Genomic DNA, 27708 nt, shown 5'->3' with positions numbered 1-27708 from the left:
GACTTCTTGATCTGCGGGGGGGGTGGGGCGGTTCGGGGTGGGGGGTGGGGGGGGGTGTGCTGGGGGGGGGGGGGGGGAGGGAGGGAATGAATGAGAATGGACATGTGCCTGTGGTGCTGCTCTGAGTGCCCTGGAGTGATTGATGTTGGAGTGAGAGGCTGGCATTGCTATAGGGATTTATAAAGGGGGTGGGGCATGTTCCTGCTGCAGGCACTGATTAGAGCTTTGGTGCTAACTAAATAACTAGCTTGGCAATGTAACTCAACCCTGAAAGCCAAGGGAATGCTGTGTCCAGAGAAGGCAGACCATAGCTCTTTCCCTGCAAGGCTCCTAGGGTTGTCCTTTCCTGCAGCCTGCAACCCCCATTCTGATGATGCCTCCGGGGCTGCGTCTGCTACTGCTGGCTAATGAGGCCACATGTAGGGAGTGAATATTGCCACCATCTGTCTTGGTTCCTCATGCCCTAGTAGGGGCGGATACCTGGATCCAGGAAGATGCAGCTGCTGTGCTGGGCCGGCCCAGTGTGCTCGCGTTTGGTTTCCAGCCTTAGACTGGATTTGCAAGAATTCATTGCAGCCTTTTCCAGACACAGCTCTCAAAGCAAAGGGGTGAAACCTTGCACAAGGTATCTGTAGTTGGCATTTCTGAACACGATTTAAACATTTGAGCAAGACATGCCTGGTTTTAATAGAATTGAACAGTTTCCGTCAGGAGGTGGAGATTCCAGTGTAGATACGCTGCTGTAACTCACCTGTGTTCAGTTTGTTTCCTAGCTTCCCAAGTGTGGGACAGAGTTTGAGCACTGAGGGGACTCTTGTTTCTTCTTAGTGGAGAGGTGGGGCTTCATCCTCAGAGACTAGAGGTTTCCCTGTCACCCCTAGATGACTTGCAGTTTCAAGTTTCTTGGAGTACAGGTACCAGCTACACACTGGACCCTGTTTATGTTGTTGTTGTCCTGAGTTTATTACTGAGGAGAGATCCTTTGTATTATTCAGACATTATGAGGCGTGGTTGGCATTGCCAGCTTGCCAGGGTCTCAGACCGACTAGAAGGTTTTTGCGTGTCTGTGAGTGATTTCTAGATGGGTTAATGGATGTGGGAAGACTCACCCTAGATGTGGGTTGTTCCATTCCATATGTTGAGGTCCCAGGTTGAAAAACAAATGAAGAACTACAGATATGTGACCAGTTGCTTCCTGCTTTACTGCCATGATGGTCTGGTTTGCCTAAACTTTGAGCCCCAGTAAACCTTAACAAAACTTAAGGTATTTCTGCCAGTCATTTTGTAACAAGAAAAATAACTAAGGCAGAGATGGTGAATGTTCTAGCTCCCAGTCCCTCAGAATGTGACTGTATTTAGAGATAGGCTTTATTAAGGTAGTTAACACGGGGACCTTTGTCCAGTAGGGCTGATGGCCCTTAGGAAGTCAGAACATGACAGACCTGCAGGGGAGGTTATGCAACACAGGGATGGAGGGGTCATGTGACATTGGTGGCCTGCAGCATCCACTAACTAAGGGGTACCCTGATTCTGCCTACGTCTTGGTCTTGGACTCCACTCTATAGAGTCATGAAAATCTTTCACTTGTCATTGAAGCCCCCAGCCTGTGGAACTACATGGTGGCAGCCTTAGCTAACACAGGGTGGCTCTAGCCAGGGCCATTAAGATGTTGAACAGCTCCATATTTACGAAAGCTTTTCCTTTGCATGTTCCATTCCTACCTGCAGAACATGAGCATCTTTCTTTGCCAGTGAAAGGACTTTCACTAGCAGAAGTAAGAGTGGCTGCCCCCCTGGCACCTGCAAAGGTCTGGATGTCTTTAGAGGAACAAGCAATCCCTCTGGTGCCCAGGCCTGGAGAGGGCTTTAATTATATCCAGAGTGCCTCTGTGGGAAAGAATTTATGGCTTTATAAGTGTGTGTTTCCGATTTAGGGAAGGGAAGTTGGCAATTGGGAGACCTTGCTGCCATCCAGGCTGGAAGTGGAGCCTGGGAGGATGGATGGCAGAGCCCAGCCCAGTAAAGTCTGGAGCTCCACAGTGGCTGGCCTGGCGTAGGTAGGGTAGGCAGGACAGCAGACACTCTGACAGTGTGGGCTTGGCATGAGGGCCATGGGGTAGGGGTAGGGGTTGGGGTTAAAGCAAACACCAACAGGAAGCCAACAAGGGGGTAGTCTCAGAGCCTGGTTGGCTCCACTCCAGTAGCTCAATAGGGCAGAGGGTTGGGGTGAGATCGTGGGTCCTGTCCTAACCCTGCTCTCCTTCTTCCTCAGCTCCTTCTGGCTTCCATGTTTCCCCTCAGTTACTGTTTCTGCCTGCTTGTTCTGCAATCTCTCTCTCCATGCTGCTTCCTTTCCTCTCTCTCGGTTCCTCCTCCTCTACCATTTCCTTCTTCCTCTTTCTTCCTGCTTCCACTTAGGCAAGCAGAATGAATCACAGCTCCTCAGTGGATTCAGTCTCAGCTTCAGCTGACCACTGACCAGTCATATTGGTAACAAAATCACAGCTGGAACAAGCATGTGTACCCCTTTTTCCTTGTGGCTATTTTCTAGAGACACATCCACATGACACTCCGTGCATCCTTTCAAATAAGGAGTTGGAACATGTTGGGTTTTGGTATAGGAGCAGGATACCCCAGCAAATAGATGGGTTCCCATGGGTTGCTGGGCCTCAGCGAGTTTTTATGTCTCCTGTAGGATCCAGGCACAGTTAGAACCTGTGACTTTACCTATTCATAAGATAGTAATATTAGTAGTCACACCTGCCCTTGAATGCTCTTCTCAAATACTGGCCTGGCATTAGGAGGGGCAAGATGAGCCCTAACAGGAGCTTTGCTGCAGAGAGACTGGGAGAGCTGGGAACTGTGATGACCCTGGGTTGGCAGTGCTCTTACTTTCCAGAGATGAGATGTTTTGCTAAGAGCTACATGGGATAGTGTTTAGGGCCTTGGGAGTCTCCGTTATCTTTTCTTGCCCCTTATTTGAATCCAATCAGCTTTAAGTGCTCCATGTACTCCTTACAGGAAATAGCTACATGCTGCCACCTCCTTAGGTTGGTCCTTGGCTAGGCTGGAAGGAGTGTAGGCCAGGTGGGCTGGCACTATTGTGAACCTTGAGTTGACCTGCGTGTGTTGGTGTTTGATGACAGCCTAGGAATACTGCAAAGTTACAGATGAACTGAGGGTCTTTAGAAGCTTGCTTTCCTGGGTACAGTGGGTGCACCACACTGCTACACTGCATCAGACGCCTGCTCCCCTTGGGTATAGACCCCAAGGTTTCCAGAGTCTTTCTGAGAAAAGCCTCAAGGGCATATTCTGCTATCTGTCTGCCACCCCTCCCTAGCCCTGAAATGTCCCACAATGATTGTTCCTTCTCTGGAAATCTTTTGACAGAGGGGAGCAGAAGGTGAAGTCTCCATTCTTTCTCTGGGAGCCAGGTTGGGATCCCTGCATATCCATCCATCATAGCCCCTGCAGTGACAGCGATGACTGTGGGAATGCATGCAGAGCTGGGTGCTGGGGAAGTCAGCTCCTGCCACTAGCTCTGGCTGCAAGGCTGTTGCCAGTCTCCTTTGAAGCAGCCCCAGGTCATTCTAAGTCTTTTTCTCTGGCTCTTCTGAGCCCTAGGCCTGGATCTCTGCAGATACCTTGAATGTCAAGCTACTTCTAGTCCTAGGAATACCAACACTGGGCTTAGCATGGTTCCTATCCTGTGCCCAACTAGGAACTGAACATCAAGGACTACCAGAAGCCTCTGCACCCTACTCTAATGCCTAGCACCCTGTTCCTTAAAACGAAGCAAAGCCTGGGCTCTCCATGGGCTGTCACATTTGGAGCAGCCCTTCCCCCCAAGACACGCAGTAAGTATGTTTTCATGGTTTCCACTGAGGAGGAACAGGCTATCACAGAGGGCGGCCACCCAGGGTCAGCTGCACTCAGGATTTTTGTGGTTAAGGAAGAAGTGACTCACCATCTGTCCTTCCCCGTGTCTGTCCCTAACTGCTGGAGATTGCATGCTGTGTGGGGGAGTGGTCCAAAAAGGGGCACCATGGGGGTGCAGTGCAAGTCAGCTGATCTGGCTTGTGACAGGAATGGGGCAGGACTGACTGCTACCCTGCAGAGGTGACCCAGAACCCCCTGCAGCAGGAGTCTATCAGGAAACTGGTGGTGAGGAGGGGGAAGCTGCTGTCCCTGAGACTTGAGGTTAAGTTCCCAGGGCAGACACAGGGAACACATCTAGTCTTCAGCAAGGGCATGGCCAAGGTCAACAGGGAGGCAAAAACTATCAGGCTACCTTTTTCTGGTTCCAACAGGTGTCATGGGGTACTGCCAATGACTTCATTATGATTGGGAAGGAGATGAAGATATGCCAGTGGGGAGGTGGGGGCAGCCTTGCAGTAACCCTGATCAATACCTCACATACCGGGTCATGTCTGTCTGTCTGATTGTCATAGCTCTGTCATGTTTTCACAGGCTCAGGGCTCCCATGCTTGGGTCTCAGGGGTTTGTGACATTCAAGTTATGGAACCTAGTCCTGGCCACTGAGTTCTGCAGGGTGGCTGAAGGTGTCAGGCTGATGACACTTGAAGAGTGTGCATTTTACTCTGCAGGCAAGACATTGTTACTGAGCAGAATTGCACTGTGAAACCATCATATCAGGGCTGAGAACCATTTCTGTAAAGGAAGCTGAGTGTAGGCATGGAGTAGGCTGGAAGGATACTTGGCTTGGACGTCCTTCTGTGTGGGATGAGTGAGGGAATGGGAAATCCCCGAGACGGGAAGGAAGTAGTTCTGACTAGAGTGTAGGAGATGGGTGCTGGCTGGAAGACCTGCAGGTGGAGGATGGCTCCTTCTAGGTGACTATAATGAACAACACAGGGTCATCTGCCAACTCGAGGTCATTGTAAGAGGGGACAGGCAGCATGAACTCATTAGAGTGGGACAAGGCTGGCCTGGGCTGCAGTGGGCTTGTTATCATTACAGGAGAGGTTGATGACACATCTTGATGTTGCTACATGCGTCCTAGAGAGTCCCACTTAGGGATGAGGATAGGGTGGGACATGTTCCCAGGTCATGTCTGTACTGGTCCAGAGGCCATGTCTGAATTGGGGTTTCAAAGGATCTCCTTTGGGCCATGACCAGGTATGACATCTTAGAGTCATGTAGGATAGTGCCTGCTGTGGACTGTGATGTCCCCTATTCTTTGCTGGATAGAGAGGAGAAAGCTTAGACTACAGCGGCATCAGCTCTAGGTATGCCACCTGTGTGGCTTACGGGAGGAGCCCTGGAGTGGAGGGAACCCGAGAGGGCAGGCAGGTGTGATGGTTGCCTTTGTGGTGGACTGGTCTTGGGGGAAGGATAAGAGGCCAAAGGGCATGGAGTTAGCCCCTGCTTTGTGTTCCTTGCTGCCAAACATGCAGCAGTGTCTGGGGATTCCTACGTCAGAGGGCACTGCCTAACAATGCCCAGAGTCTCTGTTCCCAGATCCTGGAACTTTTGCCTTTGTGTGTGGCCTGCCAGTTCTCCATCTTTAACACCACTCTTGATACAACACGCAGAGTTGGTGAGAGAACCATTACAAGTCCTGGGATGCCCCGGATTGGTGATCATTGCTCTCTAGCTCACAGTTCTCCTTCAGTTTGTCTTCCTTTGTGGAAGATTTTCGAGCTGGTGGCGACTTTAGAAGGAGTCAGGGCATCATTTGGGGCCTTGACTTCGATCTTCATGTAAATGCCAGGAAAATCTGTTAAACCTTCCAGTGTAGGAAAATGGGGTGGACCAAAGATTTCTTTCTTGGCTTTCTCTTAACATCTGCTGAGTAGTGCCCTCCTCTCTGCCTAGGTGCCTCCGTCTTCATCAGAGCAGCTCTGCCTACATGCAAGTGACTCTCAAGATCAGGCTTCTTTAACTGTTGATGGTCCTTCGTAGAGGATTCTCACCAGATCTCACTTCCTCTGTCCTGTGCTTTAAGCCAGTCCTATGAAATTCTGTTGTACTTCCATGTGGTCTTGGGGTCCCCTCAGGTGCTGGAGTTTATAGACTGTGGAAGGCCACCAGAAAGGAGACCCTAACTCTGCATCTGTTGGGAAGGCATTCATCCATGCTGGAGGAAGACGTTCTGGTGGTGCAGCTGCATCAGGGTTATTAGCTGCCCTTCTATGAGTGACTTCTGACCCAAGCTGAGAAAGCCTGAAGAACTCGCTAATTCTCCAGGTTGGATTGTGGTGGAGCCATACTTTGGCTTGTCTTCTATGCTCTGATGCAAGGGGTAGATCTTTCTAGCCCTCTAGGGAAAGAGTTTCCATGCTTCATAGTCAATGAGGGGTGTGTCCCGTTTGTTGATGCCTCCTAATTCTTTTTCCTTGGCTACATGCATACAGCTGATGTGTGGATGGCTGGAGGGAGGAGAGATAGGGTGGGACTCCTTCTGCGCACTGTAGTTGTGGCCATGTAGAGTCCTTGTGGGAGTCACTCTAAGTTGGAGCTGCTGTGCTAAGTGTTGCTTGAATTCATTTCTGTAAAGCGATGGCTCATAGCTCTGACTTCATGTCTCATGTCTTCTTCACTGACACATAGGAAGTTTCCATGTGTGGTAGGGAAGCTGCTCACAGTGGATGCTCTGCAGAGCATGCTAGAAAACCACAGCCTCTCACTGGTCCGTGTAGGTGGAGATAAGGTTTGAGTTGCGTTTGGGACTGTCTTGAGTTGTTCCATGTTGAAAAGCTATGGTTGTGTTTGGGCCCCTCTTTGGCCCATCTGCAGAAAGCTCTGTTAGCTTCTGTTCCTCAGCGGTTTCCAGTGTCATAGGATGGCATCTCTGTGGGAGTGACAGTGGAGGATCCCAAGGCTTTGGAGAAGCCAGCCAGTGCTGGTCTTTCCTGACCCCTGTACACCTAACTTGGGGCATTTGTAGATGAAACGAGTGTATTGTTGCTTAGCTGTAAACCTCTACAAAATCCCCTCCCAAAGTTTTATTCATGCCACAAGACTTGTTCATTCAGTGTTTTAGTAGGTGATCTGCCTGCCCTCATAGGATGATGGGTGCTTTGATGACCTACAGCTCACTGTTGCTCTTCTGTTTTATGGCTGATTCCTGGAGAGAACGTAGTCTGTCTTACAGAAAGCCCAGCTAGAGCTGCTGGCTGCTGTTAACCCATGCAGAGGTGGGAAGGTGTGGCTGGAGGCACACTTTAGTTTCTGCTCAGTGTAGAACTTGCACCTTTGGAGCAGAGGTGCTCCACCCATGGCAGTCTTGTCCTCTGGACATTTGTCAAAACTTCCATTTTTACTGGTATAGTCAGGAATGGTATTACTGGGATCAAGTGGGAAGAGGACAGACCTGTAAGAAGGCTCTGTAACAACGGACTGGCCTACAGAGTGCCACAGCATTGAGGGGGCCTGGCCTGGAACCTCTTCCTCTCAGTGTCGCCCTGCCATGTACTGTGGGCACTGTCCACTTCCCACTCTCAGCCCTTGGCACTTGCTTCCGCTTAGCAAACAGCTTCCTATGTCTCTGACCTTCTGCCCTGCAGGTTCCCCTTCTCGCTCCAGAGAGCTGTCCATGTACTGTTTAAGGCCAGCTCCATGTACAGCACCAGCAGCTGCAGCAGGTGAGTGGTTGGCCTCTTGTTGGAAGTCTGTTGGCACCTAGCAGGGCTGACAGGTCTCCCTTGCTTGGTAGCTCAGCCCTCTGCTGATGGAGGACAAGTGTCCTGGCTGCTGCATCATGCAGGGTGTGTCACCTCCTGTGGTGCTTACCTGACATCTAGGAATCCCTGGGACCGAGCTGGACTATACTATATACTACCAGGGGACAAGGATCCCCTGTGCTTCCCCCTCACATTGGGGGACCATTACCCATTGATCCTGTCTGTGCTGCCTTCTAACAGGAGGTGGAGGGGCAAAGCCTTTTGTCCTGGAGTCAAGCCAAATTTGGTTTTGGTGAGTTTCCCTGACCAGACTTCCTTCCTTGTTAGTGTCTAAAACGTGGTGACATTGTCACTAAGGTGACAGCAGAAACCTCCAGTCACAATAGAAAAGCTCACAGAAGCACACTGCCTGCAGGTGTCTGGCCACACACAGTCCCTGGCCTGTTGACAGTCTATACTTTTGTGGCTGCTCCATGAGGAATACCACAGGAAGCATGATGGTGCTCAGAGGACCCATGGGCCTTTCTCCTGCTTAGTCGGCATGCCCCTGCCCTGAAGAGGAGCACAGGTTCTCTTCCTGACTAAGCCATCAGGTTCAGATACTCTTCATTCAGATTTCTCCCTGTATCTTTGGGGGAGCTGGATATGGGTACTGGACCCAGGGCCTTGCGCCTGCTATACAACAGACGTTCCATGAATGAGCCAAACCCTTTCCCTGTATTTTTGTTTTGAGACAGGGTCTTGTTAAGTTACCCAGAAGAACTTGAACTTCTGTGGCCCACAAAAGCCTCAGATTTGCAGTCCCCCCTATCTTATCTCCCAAGTTGCTGGGATAACAGGCTTGACATGATTCCATTCGCAACCTTCAGCTTATGAACTATGAAAGCTGGGGTCCCCACAGACTGCATCATCCAAGGTAGGGACACAGAGCACAAATCTCAAATCAGAAGTCCTCTGAAATAGCCCTCCTGATGGAAAGTGACAGTCATATACAACACTGCCCTGACAGCCAGAAGATAGCTCCTGAAGTCCAGTTTTTTGTGGCTCTGGGCATCTGTGTAGGACCATGCTTTGTAGTTTCTGTTGCCAGTAAACAAGAATCTAAGAGACTGTGACCCTGATTACTAGCTATCAAATTGTGTTTTTTGGAAAGTCGGACTGTGAAGCAGGTGGTTCCTCTGCTGACTTGCAGAGAGCTTCCTTTAAATAGGGCTTATAGGCTCTAACCAGTACTTGTAAAATCTAATGTTCGTGAAGTAGGCTTAATTGATGACCTGCGAGAAATGGCACTGGATATAGGCCAAAGGCTTCTGCAAGCTTAGGGTGGGTGGCCAGCTGCCAAGGTGAGGAGTTAGGGGATTGGGAGCTTTAAGGCTTTTCTTATTCAGACAGCTGGATCCCTGCAGTGCCCAAGCCTTGCCATGTGGCTTTGAAGGATGGAGCAAAGAGATCAAGGACACACTGTGTGTGTGTGTGTGTGTGTGTTTCAAAATGATGATATGCTATATGGTATGTGTGGAAAATCCAAGATGTGGTCTGGTAGTATCCATTTAGTCCCGCCCAATAAAATACCCCAGGAACACTCAGCAGACCCTGGGAAGCTTTTTTTTTTTTCTCTTCTCAGCAGAGGCAGGTCTGGCTTTGTGCAAGGGATTTAGGTTTTGGAGTGACAGGCTCAGGATCCTGTGTCTTCTGAGACTGGGAGAGCCCAAGTCTCCAGGGCTGCGGGGAGAGGCCATGCACTGTGACAGGGACATGTAGGTCTTCAGGGTGTGTTTAGGGCTTGTGTGTGGAGCTTGCGCTTCCTCCTGCTTAGAGTGCAGAGAGAGAGAGAGCAGCAGCTTGGCTGGCTGGGTGCTCTGAGTCTCCCTGGGAGACTGTGTACTGTCTGAGGTGGATGGAATGGATTCTTCTACTCTGCAGCCTGCATCCTTGTAGGGTAATGCACAAAACCTGGGATGGATTCCATACCAAGACAGAACAACAGCAGCAGTTACCTCCTAATGCCGAGACCCTTTAATATAGTTTCTTGACCTTAAAACTATTTTGTTGCTACTTCATAACTGTAATTTTGTTACTACTATGAGTCATTATGTAAACATCTGTGTTTTCTGATGGTCTCAGGCAGCCCCTGTTAAAGGGTCATTTGTTTCCCCAAAGGTGTTGTGACCCACAGGTTGAAAACCACTGCTGTAAAGGAATGCAGAATCACCCTCCACACACACACACACACACACACACACACAGACACACACACACACACACACACACACACACACCCTGTCATTTTGTTAAGTATGCTTCAAGTAATAAGGGAAATGTGTTTCCCTGTCTTTACTATGCACTAGATACTGTTAAGGTTCATGTGGGCATTTTAAAGATTTTAAAGAAGCCTTGTTCATGCACACTGAGAGTTAGCCTCCATCTCCATGACCCCAGGGTGAAGTCCCTGTCTTTGCCCCTAGCAAGGCTCTTCTCTTTCTGGGTGCGGCTCCCATACCTCATCTTGCAGACCTGGTGACCTGGACATTTGTGCAGTCACTATATGGCTAGGCTGTGGCCAGGTCCTGGTGGTGCTGACTTATTAGGTGGACAGCATGCTGGCTACCGTTGCCACTCCGAGACTGCCCTCCAGTCTCCTTTAGTCCTAAAATTATACACATCATTTTTATAAGTTTTTGAATTCCTTGCTGCAAGAGACCCTGTCTTGTCCTTTTGTGTGTAGTATAACTTACTTTCACACACACTCAGTCTCTCTGTATGAATAAATGAGTACATAGAAGAACAACAAAAATATGTTAATAATTCTCCCTGGTATACCCGGAAGTTTAATTTTTTAATGGAGCCTAGGCCAGTGCCGTTCATACTTTGCTCTTCTGCTCTTCGTTACTAATAAAGCCGCTGAAACAGAGGCTGTGAGTGCAGATTTGGGCACCAAATCTTGAGTCTTGACTCCAGGTCCCATTCTCGCCCAGGAGCTGTGCAGTCCCTGGGGGACTCCCAGCCCGAGCCTCCAAGCCTCAGCATCCTCCTGACTGGATAAAGGTAGACATTTTAACACACTTCATGCCTGGCTTCCACTCTAGAATAGCTGGTTTTATCAGAGAGAGCTGCTTTATTGAAATGGACGGTATCATGGCCTTGACCTTTGAATGGCCTGTCTGAAGGATCATTGTAGAGACCAAGAGTTTGGAACAAAAGGTATACCTTGCCCATAATGGATGGTAGGGAACGTGTAATTGGGGTAGAAGTCACCGGTGGTAGCTAGCTATATTTTCAGATATCTTTGAAAATATAATATAGGTTGGAAAGATGGCTGAGTGGGAGAAGCACTTGCCATACAGACATCAGGGCAGGACGTTAGACTCCCAGTACCCACTTAAATATCAGGTGGATATGGCAGCCCAACTATAATAACAGCACTGGGGAGACAGAGACTGGGGGATCCGTGCAATAATAGCCAAATCAATTTCTGTGTTCAAGTAAGAGACACTGCCTTAATGTATAAATCAGAGTTACTGAGGAAGAATACTGACATCAACCCGAGACCATCATGTGCGCATGCACCTCCCTCCCACACCCCCTCCCCCAACATGTGCTTGCCCATATGCGGCAATAAGTAAAAGTCGCATAGAAACTTTTCTAATAGTTTTCAATTAAAATCCAGGTCTCATAGACTTTAGTTATTTCGGGAGACCTGGCTCATTCATTCATCCTTCCACCACTCATCAGCATGAACACAACAGATGCCTCCCACACTTTGTGTTGACTAGCTGGAGAGACCTTAGAAATACCTGACCTTCCCGGACACCCGAGTAGCCACTTGCCTAGGTGTAGCCTCCAGGGACCCCTGACCTTTCTAGGCCAAGAGGAGACCCCATTAGCATCTGATTAGTGGGCCCTGTATATAATGCATTTTCTTCTTAGACCTGTAAACAGGAAAACTGAAACGACATATCTGTGTTCAGGATGGTCTGAAGATCTGTGTATGAATCCTGTATTACATGGGGGTGGGGCACAAATGAACACTTGGAGAGGTGTAGCTGGAATGAAGGGGAATTCAATTTTTAGATATTCATGGTGAGTGTGCCTGACCCACAGGTTCCAGTTGCCCGAAGTGCTCATCTAAGTTCAAGAATGGTTATCTTCATCTTCCAGGTGGAGAACTAGGTGGGCAGGAAGTCGAGAAGACTGGCAAGTTGCTCTTCCTGCTTCTAAGCCTGCTGCTCAGATAGCAGATTTATATTTTGGAAAACACTATAAATTACCTTAGAGACCACTGGCCTCAAGGAGTGACTGGTTTTGTGTTATCTAACTTTTAAAATGATTTCCTTACATGTATGTACAATGCACCAAGAACATGCAGGCGCCTTTGGCGGTCACAAGGGGGCATCAGATCCTCTGGAACTGGAGTTAGAGCTGGTTGTGAACCCCTTTGTGGGTTGTAGGAACACAGTCAGTGCTCTTAATTGCTGAGCCATCTCTCCAGATCCTCTTATTTTCTAGGAGTTAACTGTTAGAAGTTACAGGTTCCAAAGAAATCTTTGTTATTGTTGTTATTGTCTCTCCCTGTGAGTGGGTGGGCTGGGATTACTGGACATGTAAGAACAAATTAGCCTCACACTCAAGGATTCTCCTGCCTCAGCCTCGTGGGGGTGCTTTCCCAGCGAGTCATTTGAGTTTTATTCTCTAAGCTGCACCGATAGCTGAGGCCTCAGATGACCTTGCAGCAGGTCCTGGAAAGCGCTGTATAGGTTTACTGCGCGGAGCTGATCCGCTCCGCGCGGTGGGGATCCACCCCAGCGCTTGGGCCTGCCCTCCGCCGCGCTCGCCGCCGCCTCCGCGCTCCCGGGACCCGCAGGCCCCGCTCGGCGCGCGGCCCGCAGTCTCCGCACGTCGGCCTCCGCCCGCCCGCCCCGCCCCGCCCCGGCGCGCATTTCCATTTTAAACCGCCGCCCGCCCGCCCCTCGACCGACCGCGGCCAGCGTAGCTACTCGCGCGCCCCGGAGCCTCCGGAGAGGCGGAGACTGCCTGACCGTCGAGCTGTGCAGGAAAAGGCCCTGGGATGCGCTTGGGCCCCGCGCACTAGACAATGAAGCCGCGGGCGCTGCCGCCCTCCGCTGGCCCTGCGCACCCAGGCCGCACCTGCCGGCAAGGCGGGTTTCGTGCCTGAGCGTCCGCCCGGCCCTCCATGGCTCGGCTTCCCGGGCGCGGACCCCGGCAGTCGGGCCGCGTGGCACGCGGACGGGCGGACTCCAGGGGCGCTGTTCCCGCAGCCTGAGCGCGGGCCTCGCTGCGCGCGGGGGGCGTGGGCGCCGCTCCCTGCCCGCTCGGGCTCTGCACCTGGCCAGCTCTGCGCCCGAGGCGCGCGTCCTGGCGGCCGGCGGCGCTGAATGCAGCCCGGCCTCGGAGGGCGGCACGGCGGCCGCGGCCCCTGGGGACATGTACCTGCTGGACGGCAGCGGCGAGCCCGCGTCTTCGCCCGCGGACGCGATGTCGCGAGGGACGCCCCCCAGGAAGACCGTCTACCGTATCTCGGTGACCATGGTCAGGAAGGAGCAGCTGGCCGCTCCAGCTCCGCGTCCTACTCGGCGGCCCCGGCCGGCGCGATCCCCGGAGGCGCCCGGGCGGCTGGAGGAGGAGGCCGAGGAGGCGGCGGCTGAGGATCCTGAGATCGGGCCGCGCGCCTGGGACTTCCGCGCCTTTCGCACACGCAGCACCGGGCAGCTGGAGCTCGGGCGGCTGCGGCCGTGCGCACGCGGCGCGGAGCCCGGGGACCTGATGGGCAGCCCCACGGCTGAGGGGCCCAGCAGTCCTGATGGGGAGGAGGCTGAGGCTCGGGCCGCGCCCCTGCGGCGGAGCCTCAGCTTTAGGCACTGGAGCGAGCCCGAGGCGCCGCGGAGCCCTGCGCTGAGCAGCGGGAGGCGCCACAGCAGCTCCGGAAGCCTGGCTTGGGCGCCTGACGACGAGGTCGAGGCGGACGTCGTCCCGGAGTCGGTGGCCGGAGCGCAGCCGGCGGCGGAGAAGCGCAACACCTTGGACGTGGGCGAGGTGCTCAGCAAGAACGATGCACTCTCAGACCTGGAGCGCTGGGAGCGCAGCAAGAGCAAGAACCGCACGCTAGACAACAGCGACCTGCAGCGGCTGGAGCGCGCGCGGGCCGCGGCTGCCGGCCCTGGGGCCGCCTCTGAGCACCGGCTGCTGCGTTTCTTCAGTGGCATCTTCGCGCGCAGGGACGGCGGGCCCTCACCCCGCAGCGGCGCCTTGCGCTCGCGCGGTTACTTCAGCCTGCGGCGGGCCCCTGCCGACACGCATTCATCCAGCGCCGAGAGCATCGAGGGGTCCCCGCGCAGAGGTGGGCAGCCCAGCCGGGGACTCCTGGGCAGGATGGAGAGTGATGGGGGCTGGGCCTGCACCCCAGCAGACTGCAGTGTGAGCACTTTGAGGCCTGGGAACAGCAGGGGCACCTGCTTTTCCTGGTGTCCAGCCGGCCAGTGGTCGCGTGAACTAGCCTGCTGCTCAGTGCAGCAGCCTGGGTGCTCCTTAGTGCTGTCACTCCGTGCTTTGTGTGCTTTAGCAGTTCTGGGCCTGCCACCTAGCCTTAGCTTGACTAGGGTAAGATGACTTGGACAGTTGTTGCCCTTTGCTGGTGCTGGTTCAGCCCTCTCCATCAGAAATATGGGGCTATAGCATGCCTCTGCCTAGACGGAGGGTGAGGGGTTGGGTGAGCATAGCAGCCTTGGTTCTGAACAGTATTATGAAGGTGTAGCTCCTGGCTGACCGTAAGGAGCCTGGATTCCTATTGAGTCGATCCTTGCCTCCTTTCCTCGACCATCTGTCAGTGCAGTGATGGCTGATTTGGCAGGTCCTACCTATGGAGATTTTGGTAGAGTTTGCTCATTACTGGTGAGAATGAGTGACAGGTATCCAGGCTCCTCTCTCCCCACATTGCCATTGGGAAAGCAAACCAGGACTGGTCGTGAATGCTGGGGAGTGAGGTGACAGTCCTGCAGCCCTCCCCGGAATCTTAGAGGTCTGTTTCTCACATGCCTACTGGGACCTTGTGGATAAGTTTCTGGGGGTAGATACTGAAAGCAATAAATTAGACATGAGATCGATAACATTGGAGGGTGGGGGGCGGGTGGGGGGCGGGTTGGGGGAGAAGCCTCCTGAAACCACAAAGCATGGATATGGTTTCTGTATATCACCCGGAGGGAAAAGACTGGGCATGAGTGGGGTAACTGCTACACCTACTATGTGAGAAGGGGAGTGGGCATTTCACTAGGGCGATTCCTTAATCATGGTTCTAATTACAAAAAGCTGCTGCTGCTGGCCATGAAGGTGGAAGAAGCATTGGCTTGTAGTCGTCCCTGAGCCAGTCTCAGCTGGCTCCAGCCATCCTGGAAAGAGTTGCTCCCAGCTGGACCTCACAGGGCAGCTGACTGCCTGGGGTCCAGGTTCACACTAAAACCAACCTTGGCAGAGGTCAAGACTCAGAAGACAAAGTCTTTCCGTGTTGCTGCTGTGAGCCTAGAAATGTGCTAGGGAAGAGAAGTGTTGGAACCAGACCCTGCTGTGACCTGCTTGCCTGCTTGTTTTCTTTGTTTTGATATGAAGTTACCTGTCACCAGGCTTGCTGAGTTGAGTTGCCTTACCCGGCTCGTTTTAACATGCCTTGCAGCATCTTGGCAGACTGCTTGATCCGTTTCATTAATCCCTCTTACTTTCTTTCCCTCCCAACATGCTTTTACAATGTTCGGAAATGGTACGAGTTATTTTGAGGGCCAGTGGGATTGACTCAGCCAAGTAAAGGCACTTGCCACCAAGATGATGATCCAGTTTGCTCCCTATTGCCCACATGGTGGAGGGAGAAGCACTAACTTCCCCAGGTTGCCCTCTGACCTCTGCACATGAACCACAATGCTAGTCTGTGAGCTCACCCATGAACTTAAATGAAGAGAAAAAGAGAGTAGGTTTGCATGAAGTGGCTGTTGCCATTATTTGCACAGAAGTGCCATTTCAAAGGCTCTTGTTTACCAGTGGGATTGCCTCTGCTCTTGTAGACTTGGTGGAAAATAGTAATTAGTTGCCTGGGTTCCAGATAAGTACCTGTCTTACAGAGAGGCGGGGAGGAGCACAGACGTGACTGGCATGAGCCTGCTTGAGCTGCACCTGGATACAAGTTAAAAGCATTTGAGGTTTGATGTTTCCTTTGGGACAAAGGCTTGAAAGTGGGTTTGCAAAAGTAAAGGTGTTAAGTGTGTTGGAAGTTTGCCCCCTAGGGGCTCAAGTATTTAATAGTAATGGCTGTAGTAATGATCTTATTGCTTGTCTCTGGATTGACTGGCACCACACACTTTATGGGTCCTGTAGAAAACCCACAAGCTGTGTTCAGCGCTTGGGAAGTAGTTAGGAGGATCACCCTCTGATTCATATATCAACTTTGAGGCCTGGGTTACATCAGACCTGTCTCAGAAAAGATAAAAAACACAAGCTACAAGTAGGTTTTTGTTTTTGTTTTTTAAATTAAGTGTATTGGGTCATAGCAAATACATTTACACAGGACTCTGGGGTCTCACTTTATTTTAAAGTCTGGGTCGTGTGTGTGTGTGTGTGTGTGTGTGTGTGTGTAAAGCTCTCACCTTTCACCCTGATGAAGTCTTTGCTATTGGTGGAAATGTCAGAAGTATCAGGTCAGTCCTCAAGACTTGGGAGCAGCCAGTCCTGAGGTGTTTAGAGCCGGTGTTGTGCACACCCAGCTCTCAGGTCCCCCACTTGGTTAGGATCCTGTGCTTTTACGTACTTCTTTCTTAGACTGTCAGTTGTTGGGAGAGAGGTGGTATGGTGGGGAAGAGTATGAAAATGTTCTCCAAGAGGACCCAGTTCCTAGCACCCACATCAGACAGCTCACAGTGGCCTGTAACACCAGCTCCAGGGGGATCAGGTGCCTCTGGTCTCCATGGGCACCTGTATGCAGGTGTATACCCATGCAAGACTCAAATACATCTAGTTAAATAAAATAACTCTTAAAGGATATCAGTTGTTCAGAATTTAAGTGTTATGTAAATGAAAATCCCTGCCTAAAAGTAAGAGGTGAGTGCCCTGGAGCCCATGTTTCCCCTTGTGAATAGTGCTAGGACTAGTCCCCATCCTGCCTTGGCTAAACTTTGCAACTCAGATGGCTTTGCATCAAAAACTTTGTTATTAGGGAGATTGGTGCTTGTTGCAGTATGTGAAGTGTGAGGCTCCCTACGGCTATATCCCGACAGCCAGCGCAAAGCCAGGGCTTCTGGGCTGAATAGTGTCAAGAGACCAGCCCATGCCACTTCCAAGCTGCTTTTCCTGTCCTGAGCATAAGCCCCTGCAGACTGAAGCAGCATCAGCATCATCAGACGCCTTGCTGACTTTAAATTTAGCCCACAATGATTTGGAGGTCATGATTCTAAAGGCAATTAGATGTGCCAACACCCAGAGACTCTGTCTAACAGCTATTGTGAGTCGGCTGTGGGAAAAGTTACTTTAAAAGCTATATTACAGTAAAAGTTTCTCTGTCCTAGAACACATAGCTGGTCTGAGATGAGATGTCTCTGTTAGCACAGGCAGAAGCAGAATGGCTACTGTTGGAGCAGCAGAACCTGCCGGCCTTTACAAAGTAGCAGAACCGGCCTTACAAAAGAAATGGGCGTTACAGGCTACATTCATTTTAAAACACACAGGGGCTCTAGATAGCTGTGCAGTTGGTTTTCTGGATTCCTAATTCAAGAGCTTTAGGGTGAAAAGATGGAAACAGCCCACCTTCCCAGGATGCTTCACTGGGAAGGCTCTTCTCACTGATGTGTGGAGTTCAGGGCTTACATGGGTTTAACACATTTTTCAGAGACCTTCTGTCAGGTCAAGGGCAGCTTTGTGTTAGGTGACACATGTGTTCGGATAGTCTGTTGACAAGTGTATAATTCAATGTAAGGAAAGATCAAATTATAAATGATTAATAGCGCCACCTAGTGTGCCAATCTGGAGCCTGCTTTCTGCTTTCTGATAGGTGCCATCAGACTAACTTGCTGACACTCCTGGGTAGCCACCAGGCTGGAGATACGTGCAGGGTCTTCTTTAACTGTGGGAGGATTGATTACTGCAATAAAGTGAGTCTGTGATAGCTCTGACTAGGGCTAGCTTTAAATTAGTAATTTCCAACTGATTTTCTGAGGGTTCATTTCATCAGTGCCTGTGCCCCTTAGTTTTTGATTCCCTGGCTCTTGTATAGTTATTTATGGGATGGAAGGCTGTTAAACAGCCTTGTTTGTCAAACAAACAAGAAACTTAAGTGGCCAGAAGGAGGAAATAGCAATTAAATTGGTGATACAACTTGGTACATTGCTTTCGACTTGATTTGTCACCGGACAGGGCAAATAGCTTGTAATAAAACTGTCATTCAAAGTTTCTCATTTGAAACATTTTGAAGTGATTATCTGCTCCGTGTTTGATGGCAGCTGAATGTTCAGAATAAAAGAGCTCAGTCTGGTTTGTTTGTTTGTTGTTTGGCAGGATGGGCTGGGATTGCTGAGACTCAACTCAGCAGCTGTGCAGGCGCTGCTAGGAAGAGCAGCCTTGAAGGTCAGCTTTTTGGGCAACCAGGATTATGCTGTGTTTCACTAGGTCTAGTCTTCTGGTTGGAGCTTCATTTCAGTATAGGTCACCTGCTTGTATCTCTTTCCGACAACATGGGCTTGGGATATTCTGCTGGAGGAGTATTCAGGCAGGAGTCCACTGCAGCAACCTGTCTGGCTACTCAGTTATCAATTGATAACTCTTTGTTTGGAGACACTGTTGTTTTGTTCGGAATTTTGTTTTGTTTGTCTGATGCACCAACCCGTCCATGGGGTCATCTGCAGTGTGCTCGGCATTTTCTAGGCAGCAGCAGCTGAGGTACAGTTCCTTCCCATGTGCACAGATCAGCAGCAGACATGCTAGACCCAATAGTGCATTCCTCCTGGGCCAGCGTTAGCTCTCCATGTGTAGGAAGGATGGATGATCGAGCTAAGGGGACACAAGAGATGGAGCAAGTATCTTGAGCTGGGGAAGGAGTTGGCTGTATCCTTAGGGGGTAAAATGGGCAGGATCTTGCAGGATCATCGGGAATTTACTACATGAGGAAAGGACTCCCCACGAAGTTGGTTAGCTGCTAAACACCCCATCCTGTCCTCAGATCTAATAAGTGTTGCTGACAGTTACACCAACATAAAGCAGAGAAAAAGAAAAAGACATATTCTTCTAAACAATATTTATGTTCCTAGCATAAAGTGTTCTTTTTGCAGAGCAGTGACTTGAGACAGCTATATTAATTTAAATTGTCACTGCAAGTGAGATAGGAAAGGGAAGTGTTTTCTTACTGAAGCAGCTTCACTGTTGGGGGACTACAGCTGTGTGGGCCGCGCCACATGATTAAGGGCAGAATTGGTATTAAGGTCAACAGATGAGCAGAAAAGAGGGGAGATTATTATCTTTTCAGTATTTTGAGAGAAGGACCATCTGCCCATGGTGGTTTGGCTCCTACTGAGCCCTGAGTCTGCCTGTTGGTGGGTAACAGCCCTGGGGTTCCACCTTTCATGATAGTGGATACTCACCAGGCTTAGCTTGCTCTTCTCCTGGCCACTATTTTAGACATTGCTTTAAATGCCCTTGCTGTTTAAAGGAGCTACATGCCTTCCATATGGTTAGTTTTAATTTAAAAGTGGGCCCCCCCCCTCATTTTTTTCTTGTGTTTGTTTTTGCTCCCTTGGCATCACTAACAGGTACACTGCTCAGAAAGTGTAGCAAGCAATAAGCCACTCTGACCCAGGAGATGAGGAAACTCCATTCGCACTGTTAGTACCAGGGTGCACCAGGGTGAGTGCTGGACAGGGTCCTTCTGGCTTCTCCTTATCTAGCAAGTGAAGATAATTTTACGAGGCACATTCTGTCCATGGGAGGGAAAGGGAAGAGTTACATTCCCACACTGCTCTGCCTAGAGAGCAGAGAAGCCTTACATCTCTTTTAACATGGTTCTCCGTGTGAGGTTTGTGTGAGGTGGCATGCCATCTGGTCTGGTCTGTTCAGCATGCAGGAAGGCTCTCTTCAGTGCATGGCCTGCAAAGAACAGTGGGGCTCAAGTGCTGAGAGTGGGTGTCCTTTTGTTTGAGATGGTTGTTACAGGGAATCCTGTGTTCCCTCTTGTCCTCGGTGCCTGTCATCGCAAGGGCTGCTTTGAGCGGGTCTGCTGACTGTCAGACACTCGAGAATTGACTCATAAACAATGACAGCAGCCTTCCGTGTAAGGCCCCCACTCTCGCCCATTAGTTTTTACACCAGGGCAGAATTACTCTGATGCTGCTTCTGTTGGGATGGGAGACAGGTATTTATCTGGTGTTTACCTTGTTGCTCCAGTGAGTGCTTCAGAAATCCTAACTTGTAGGGGATGCAGCTCAGTAAGCAGAGTGTTTGCCTGGTGTGCACGAGCTGTGGGTTTTATTGCTGGTAACATATAACCTAGATGTGGTGATGTGCTCCGCTAATCCTAGCAATGAGGAGATGTAGGCAGGAGGATCATCCTCGTTTGAGGCCAGCCTGGGCTAATGAGAGCCTATCTCAAAGGGGGAAAAAAAGAATAATTGCATCCCATAATCTGAGTTCTGTTGTCTAGAAAGCAGGGTTTTACCCACAGTGCAGAGAGCTGCAGCAGCCTCCCAGTGCTTCACATTTCAGCACAGAGCTCCAGGGTGGGTGGATATACCATCCTTCTGACCATTTTAGTTCCTACACCATCAGCCTTTCAAGAGTCTGGCAGGGTCCCTAGGAGTCACAAATTAAAGTTGAGCCTTACTTAGCTCCTAGTAGAATTTGGAAGCCATATTCAATGAAGACTCTTGAGAATTTGTAATTTGGAAGAGAAGACTGGGGCCCTGTGGGCTTCTTCTCAGAACTGGGCAACAGATAGACAGCAGGGATTAGCTAAACTCCTGAAGAGGGGACTTGCTATTCAGTATGCAAGCACAGCATCCCACCTTGTACTAGGCCTTCTGAATAGGTGAGACATTCCCGACGACATTGGGGCTCTCATGCTCGAGAACGGTGGGAGGGCTATGGGCTTGTGTTTGGAGTTGAGAAGATGCTACTCCTCATCCTAGGTGCTGGGTCATGGGAGTGTTCAGACTGCAGCCCACACACAACCAAGGATAGTTCTGAATGTGGCTCAACACAGAACTATAAACAGAATTGTAATGAGGTTTTGTATTGTTTTTCTTTTAGTTACTGGGTTGTGCCATTCTTAAATTGTGTAGATGACAACTTTGATTGTGGCATATTGGCAAAAGATTTGACATGCCCCTACAGTCCTGATGATATTTATGCCTGTGCTTTTCCCATGGATAGTTTGCTTCTGGTGTGAAGAGAAGATGTGCCTCTAGAATGTGTTTAAGTGGGGAGACCTGGCCTGTCTGCCCCATCTATCTCACCATTGATTCTCACTGGCTTCTGTTGGCTTATTGAGGTTTAGTGAGGGTCCTACCCATGGGCAAGCCAGGTGTCTGGCAGTGATGAACTGTTTTGCCCTTATCTTTCTTCTTAGCAGGGCCCCTGTGGTCAATGTTTTCTGGGGCCCTGGAAGCCTGATCCACCAGTTCTTTTGTAGTCCAGGTGATGGGCAGTGAGCAAGTCTGACCTTAATGTATGTTTCCTCTCTCGCTTTCTCAAAAGCTGGTTTGTGATGTGTAGCACCAGGCCAGAAGCAGGGAAGGAAGGTTTCCTCTGATGGTTGTAGAATACATCTCAGTTGCCGCTTGGAGGTTAGGCCACTGGGGTTAGCCACATGGGTTCTGTTTCTACTGCAACAGTGTGGTTAGCCATGCAGCCCAGACAGGCCTCAAAGCCACCCTGAGCCAAATCTACCCCATGTGCTTAAGTAGCTGTTTGAAGCCTCCTTCATCTCCTGGGAAGGCGCAGAAGTAGGCATGACCACAGGTTTGAACCTGTGGAGCTAGCATCAAGGCTTTGCCTGTGATACATTTTGCAAAGGACCTGTGACGTCTAGCGTGTGGGTGTGCTTGGGTTATGGTCAAGTTGCACACCTGGTGGGTCGGCTTCTCACTCTTAAAGCTGCTAGTTTAAGTTAGCCTTGGATTCTCCTTTCCCTACTTTTTAAAACATTTTCTCATAACCTTCAAGTGGCTGCTGCTTTTAAAACAATTGACCAAGCATAAGGAGGGAAAGAGGGTTGTTGGTTTCCTGCTGTGACTTTACTATTCCAATACTGGGAGAAGGACTGTCACTCTGTACCACATGGAGTCACGTCACTTCTTATGAGCCAGATTCAGTCTATTCAAGAGTTCCAGTCTGAGAGCCATGTCTTCATATAACCTTCCTTGACCTCAAAGTACTGGAAAATACAGGCAGATGGATTGTGGAATGGAAGGAGGGAGGGATGATTGGATGCTTGCATGGATGGATGGATGGATGGTTAGATGGATGGTTGGATGCTTGCATGGATGGATGGATGGATGGATGGTTGGAAAGATGGCAAGATGGATGGATGGTTGGATACCAGGCTTTTGAACTCACTGCCTACAAACCACACTAATCTGAGAGCCTGAGAAAATCTTTCTTCAGATTTCATTTGATATGCATTGCATTGAGGATTGTAGCTTGACTTGGCTACTTTGTGGGTTCTTCTTTCTTTCCCCTTTATTCCGCCCTCCCTTCCAACCCCCAAATACTAGGTGAAAGAGAAAAAAAGAGAGAGGAGAAGGAGGCAACAATCTTGTTTGATCTTCACCATCGGGGTATCTAATTTCTTTTTTTCATTTCTTCACATACGACTACTGAACAAGCTGCAACAAACTGCATCTAACTACTAGCTGACCAGCTGTCCCTTCTATCAGGGCTCTACCACTTACACATCCTCTGAAAAGTCCCCAGAATTCAAATGTCAAACACTCACAAAACTATCTGCAGCTGACAACAATCACACCCCTGTTGGAGCAAATCCTAGTCAGCTGCTGTGGACAGTGTGAAGCAGACTTATATCCCACACCTAGGATTAAAATGAAAACACATTATTTCTGCATTTTTAAAGAAACCAAAATTCTCACAATAGAGGTTAACTGCACATGATCATAAATTTATAAAATGTATAGATGATCAACTAAGCTTAGTATTTATTAACAGTTACAAATCTGTTACAATCTGAAAGTGCACAATGACCCTTTAGGGGGAGAAACTCTCAGGTAGAGGATACATGCCCTAAAGACTTTGTCTCTCCTCTGGCCTGGGATTGGCTGTCAGCAAAAGTAGTCATTGCCTATGGCATACATAGTACATGCTAATTGTTTCTCCTTGTGTGAGGAGTGCAACCCAGGTTGCTGGACTGCCAGTCTAGCTTGTTAATCCTCAAACCTAATTTTAGGGAGCCAGCTCCTCTGTAGTCTTTTTTTGGAGAACCAGAGGCTTAGGTTGTTAGCTTGTCATGTTCAGCTTGGGGTGTTAGTGTGTCAGGTTCAGAGCAGTGTCTTAGAGCAAGGCTGGAAACACATTCCTCTGGAGCATGGATTAGAAGATGCTGGCAGAGGAAATGCAGACAGGAACCATGGTGCATTTTCTTGTGATGATAGCTGCCATCTGCCATCAGTTTTGCTTGCGTTTTGAAGCCACACCAATGAGTTTCGTGGCTTATGGGTGTCACTTCTCCATGGTGGAGGATCTTATAGAGCTGAAGAATTGGGCCACCTAATAGAATCATCTAGGGTGTTCACCTGTGACATTGACAAGGTTATGTGCTATTATTTACCAAATTCACTGGCCTGATCTGGAATAGGCATGCTCTATGGTCACAGGGCTGTGTGGCCCTGGTGTGGCTGGATGATGATATGTGTTCAGAATTGTCAGAGCCCCAAGGGGTGTGATTGCTGGGCTGGGAGGTTCTGTGGATTCACTGAGAATGGAGAGTCCATTGTAAAATCATGGTGTCGAGGGATGTGTGGTGCCCACTCCGGGAAGCTGGTGACTGGAGGAAGGCCTGGTCTTCTTTGGTTATTGCCAGCTTTACTTTGGAATAGTTTTCATTTCTTCACCCACTCACCCATTCATTCAATCAAATGCCAGTTCATCCTGTGGGTATTTAGCAGAACTTAGCTTATTTCTAATGTTCAACATAGTGCAGTTCTCTCTCTGGGCCACACTGAGTCCTTCTAGCGCCTCTCCTACGCTGTTTTCCCCTGCCCAGGATGCTGCCACTGGGTTTTTCGGGGAAGCACTCAGGCCTTTACAACTGGAGTATTCTTCGCTCTGCTCCTGATCTCTAATGACTCCTAGAGAGGTCACGGTACTTCCCTTCAGCCTGCTGTCTCAGTTATGTTCTTGTACCCTGACAAAGCCCTCTGACAAAAGCAGGAAGAAGTTATGCTAAACAGAGAAGGGCTTTATTCTGGCTCATAGTTCAAGGACACAGTCTATGATGGCTGGGAAATCAGGCAGCAGGAGTTTGAAGCAGCTGGTCTCATCATATCCACTGTCAGAAGACAGAGAGCAGTGAACACATTACTGCTCAGCTCCCTTTCCAGGATCCCAGCAAGGGAATGACGTCATCCACTGTGGGTGGGTCTTCCATGTGTACAGGCCCGGCTCCTAGGTGATTCTAGATACTTTCTGATTAATGACACCTGATCACCAGGGATAGCAGTGACAGTTGTGCCACTATTACCACCCCCCCTCCCCCAGAGAACTCATTCCATAAGTAGTGTGTTGTCAGCGCCATTTGAACTTTAGAAATAAAAATATTTAATGTCAGAGCTCTTTGTAGGAATGTAAAGTGTACAGCGCAGTTAAGTAGGCAGCCCTGATTGGCAACTGACTGGCAGAGCTCATAGTACCAGGCGGGAGAGAATGGGCCGTGCTTAAGCTGAGTGGGAGGTCAGGATGATGCGAGTCCATTCCGTGGCAGGTGTGACTTATGGGAGTTTGCTTGAGGCTTAGGCTTAGGAAGTCTATGGCTTAAGAAGATGGAGTTTTAATATTGTAAAATATTTATTTCCCCAGATAAAATTTCTAATGCTACCCCGGCCATAACATGAGGACTAAAATTGTGCACTTGGATTGGGTGTAAGTGTGAGCTTGGTCACAGCCGCTGACAAGTGCAAAGGCCCTGTCCAAGTTCTGGGTCTGAGGACTCTGGTACTTCAACCATCTGGTGACCTATCCTTCTCTCCTGTCTCGATCCTCAGATATTTGGTGGCCTTCACCACTTACAAGGATGCTCAGTAGACTGCAGAGAAGAGGGCATATGGGAGGGGCTGGGAGCAACCTGTTGGCCCCAGTTTCCCCATGTTTACGAGATGCTCCCTTCCTTGAAAGCAGTTTTGGGTATTCTGTACTGGCACAATCTAGGCCAGTAATTCTTAACGTGTGAGTCATGACCCCTTTCGGGGGGTCAAATGATCCTTTCACAGGGTCACCTAAGACCATTGGAAAACTCGTTCACATCACAACTCAGAACAGCAAAATTACGGCTATGGAGTAGCAACAGAAGTAATGTTATGGCTGGGGGTCACCTCAGCGTGAGGAACTGTAGTAAAGGATTGCAGCGTTAGGACAGTTGAGAACCGCTGCCTTTGCTGTTACCCAGATCCACCTTTTAAAGACAGCTGATCTCCACACTGCAGGGGAGTTTTGAGTCACTTTCTTGACTAAGATGACGTTGATCTTTTTGCAGGCAAAGTGTCAGGTTCACTCTGGTACAGCCATTCAGCTGCTGTGCTCCAGGTGGTCACCGTTGACCAGTATGGAGTTTCTGCTCCATGTGAACCTCCCAGATGTGACTTTCTATTTGTCCTAGGTGAAGCTATGGCAGTGATTTGTGTGTGTGTGTGTAGTGTGTGTGTGTGTGTAGGGGGCAAGTGAGTCACACAGGATCATTCAGCTTAAATATTAGTCTGAGATCTGTGTTAGGGACTGAGGACTTTGCTCAGTGGCAAAGTGCTTAGATGGGATATACAAGGTTTGGATTGTATCCCAAACACTGGCCAAAAATTTATTCTAAGGTAAGTGTGTGTGGGGTGGGGGTGTGTGTTTGCGAGTGTGTGGGAAATCCTAGCACTTGAAAGGCAGAGGCAGGATGATTGGTTCAGTAGCTGTCTCAGGTATGTTGTAGTAAGTTTGAGACCAGCCTGAGATAACAGGACCTCATCTTAGTAATCTGTATCTTCCCATATTTACTGGGTGTTTATCAGTTTATTTTGATAAAACTTGAAGATCGATTGTGTTTTGTGAAGTGGTGGTTTTCAGGACCTATACTTATGTAGGCTGCCTTTTTATTCCCTTTGTTTCTAGCAAAAGTGAGAAGTCATCTTTACATTGATCAGATTTAATCTCATACAAGACGTTGCTGGAGGCTTCCCTTGAGACATTAGCAGGACCAGGAAGGTCTGAGGGACTTCACTGCGTGTCTCTCCCAAGGGAAGGTGTGTTTTCTGGTGAATCTAGACTTCCTGCCAGATCTTCCTAGAGTCTTCTCTTCTACTCTCGACATGGGCAGTTGGGTCAGAAACCTCCTTCTGGATATCCTGTATGTTGTCCTGTGGGGTTGTCATTTGTCCGTGTGTCTGACCCTTCACTTTTCCTTTCTGGTGTCCAGGGTCCTGCATGCATAGCTCAGGGTGAGTATGACACTCTGTTTTGTTCTCCTCACTGGTCTTGGCTGGCTCTCGGATCTCATTCTTATGGAGTGGGAGAGGACCCAGCCCTGGGATCACTCTGTTTGGAGCTGGAAGGGGACCTATCAGCTTCCCTGCCTTTCATATGCTCCACCCCTGCTCCTTTGCTTCCAGCACACTTCTGGAAGTTTATGCTTCTTCTTGCAGCATCAGAAACAGCTTTCAGAAAAGCCCAGATCCCAGCACACCGTGCCCTGCTAGCGGCCCTGCACCAGTTTTTCACTTTCACAAGAAAAACTGGAGTGGAGAAGTAGGGATTTGAATTCTTCCCATTTGCTGAGATTTTGTCTGACTCTGAGCAACCCTTGGGACTTTGGCAGGGGAGTGACCACTGAGAGTAGAAACCACTGTCCCTTTCGTCACCCACAGTGGAGACAGGCTTTGGAGTGCTAGGAGACACGAAAAGGAGCATGGCCCGGTTGGACCCAGCCTTGTCCCATGCCTTAGTCTCAAACTCCTGTCACTAGATTCTGTCATTCAAGGAACTGACCTGACTCCTAGACTGGCCTTGTTGCTGTGTCACAAGAAACATTCTCAGCAGTAGCAGCCACCACCACCACTGACCCTCCTGGTCTGTTGGCCAGGCTGTGTGTCTTGCAGGTATGTGCCAGTCAGCTGTGTACTGACTACACCAGCAGCCCATGCAATGGATTAGTGCCTCACGGAGTAACAGTTTCTTGTCTAGAGAGATTCATATGTAGCTGTATAGAGACCTGCTTAGAGCTAGAGAAATAAGCCTGCAGCTGCTCGGGGGCTCCAGCTGCAGGCCTCCTGTTTTCAGCCCCTATTCCACTATGTCTCAGTAGTACGTCTTGAGAGTACACGACACTGACAAGATTAGAAACTAGAGCTAGCATGATGGGAAGGGCTGGGGTGGAGCCAGTTGGTAAAGCATTTTCTAGAGTGTGTACGTTAATCACTTTTCCTTGCCGTGACCAGATATCCCACAGAAGCAGCTTACGAAGGTCATGGCTTTTTGTGGTTCACAGTTTGACGGGTTGTTCAGGTGGTGACGACATGGCCGCTGGAGTGTGAGGCCGTGAGAGACGGCGTGCTGGTGTTCAGCTCACTTTTCCTCATCTGTCAACTTCAGCCCTGAATGGTGCTGCCCACATGCAAGAGCTGCATTGTTAAACCTTTCTGGAAAACACCCTCATGGACACACCCAGGTGTCTGTTTCCTTGGTGATTGTAAATCTCAAGTTGGGAATGAAGATGAACTAACAAGGCAGAAAGCCTTGGGTTCTTTCTCCAGTAACAAGGATTAAAAAAAGTGGTGCAGAAAGAGGGGTTGGTGCATCCACGTGTGCCAGCCCCACCCACTGGTCCT

At 49.7% G+C, this 27708-nt stretch overlaps 1 protein-coding gene across 7 annotated transcripts in view; it reads left to right on the top strand.

The window, feature by feature from the left end:
* The window catches only part of Agap1 (ArfGAP with GTPase domain, ankyrin repeat and PH domain 1), a 436006-nt gene that overhangs the window by 113511 nt on the left and 294787 nt on the right, over positions 1–27708 (top strand). Inside the window, exon 1 of one of the 7 annotated variants that reach the window (XM_028755319.1) lies at positions 13928–14000. The exons of the other annotated variants lie outside the window; for them this stretch is intronic. The gene's annotated coding sequence lies outside the window, so the exon portion shown is untranslated. Of the gene's footprint in view, positions 1–13927; positions 14001–27708 lie in introns of those variants that run through there. 7 annotated transcript variants of the gene reach the window in all.

This window comes from Grammomys surdaster, unplaced genomic scaffold (genome assembly GCF_004785775.1).
Source record: "Grammomys surdaster isolate TR1022 unplaced genomic scaffold, NIH_TR_1.0 126059, whole genome shotgun sequence".
Taxonomy (NCBI): domain Eukaryota; kingdom Metazoa; phylum Chordata; class Mammalia; order Rodentia; family Muridae; genus Grammomys; species Grammomys surdaster.
This window is presented reverse-complemented; position numbering and strand designations above follow the sequence as displayed.